The following is a 698-nucleotide window of genomic DNA, read 5'->3' as shown; positions in this document are numbered from 1 at the left end:
CCCCCCCCCCCCCCCCCAAACTGCTATAGCAAGGAAAACAGTGGGCTGGGAGAGGTCAGAGAACCCCCTTGTCTTCTGCCCCCCAACTTCTTCCATGTGCGGCTTTCCTACTCCTGCCACGTGCATCCCCACAGCCTCTGCCCCTCCCCCACTCCCTGCAGTCTTTACTTCTTTCTTTCCCCCTTCTCACTTCCCAGTCTCTGCATTTCTGCCCCTCCCACCAAGTCCCCATAGTTTCTGCCTCTTCTGCCCCTTCTCCCACTATTACTGTCAGATGCTGCTCAGGCTCTATTTCCTCTATGGAGCAGTGTATGGATTAATGCCCTTGCCAGGCCATGCAGCAATAACAGCTCTGTTGATTGATCAGGTAGGAATGGAGTTTCTGTATGCCTTGTGCCTGGGAGGGAATCCATCCTGAGCTGGAGTTAAGCTGCATCTCACAGTAAAAGGGTGGGGAAATGGAAAGGAACTGGGGTGGGGGATGGCAGGAAAGGGAGAGAACAGAAGCTGTAGAGGGCAAGTGGAGTTGGGGGCAGAGGGCTGCTATGGGTCTGACTCTGGCCTTGACCTGAGCTTGGGGTCAGAGCCAGAGCCACAGCAGCTACTTGCCCTCCCACTCTGCTTCATATGCAAATCTAAGATGAAGGGTTTTTTTTCCCCTGTCTCTGCCTTTCACTCCCCCCCCCCCACACACACAC

General features: G+C 55.0%; 1 protein-coding gene across 3 annotated transcripts in view; it reads left to right on the top strand.

Annotated features, from left to right (window-relative positions):
• KIAA1109 (KIAA1109 ortholog) overlaps positions 1-698 on the top strand; it is a 299,447-nt gene that overhangs the window by 111,944 nt on the left and 186,805 nt on the right. The window lies entirely within an intron of this gene.

This window comes from Gavialis gangeticus, unplaced genomic scaffold (genome assembly GCF_001723915.1).
Source record: "Gavialis gangeticus isolate Ggan-Ray unplaced genomic scaffold, GavGan_comp1, whole genome shotgun sequence".
Lineage (NCBI taxonomy): Eukaryota > Metazoa > Chordata > Crocodylia > Gavialidae > Gavialis > Gavialis gangeticus.
This window is presented reverse-complemented; position numbering and strand designations above follow the sequence as displayed.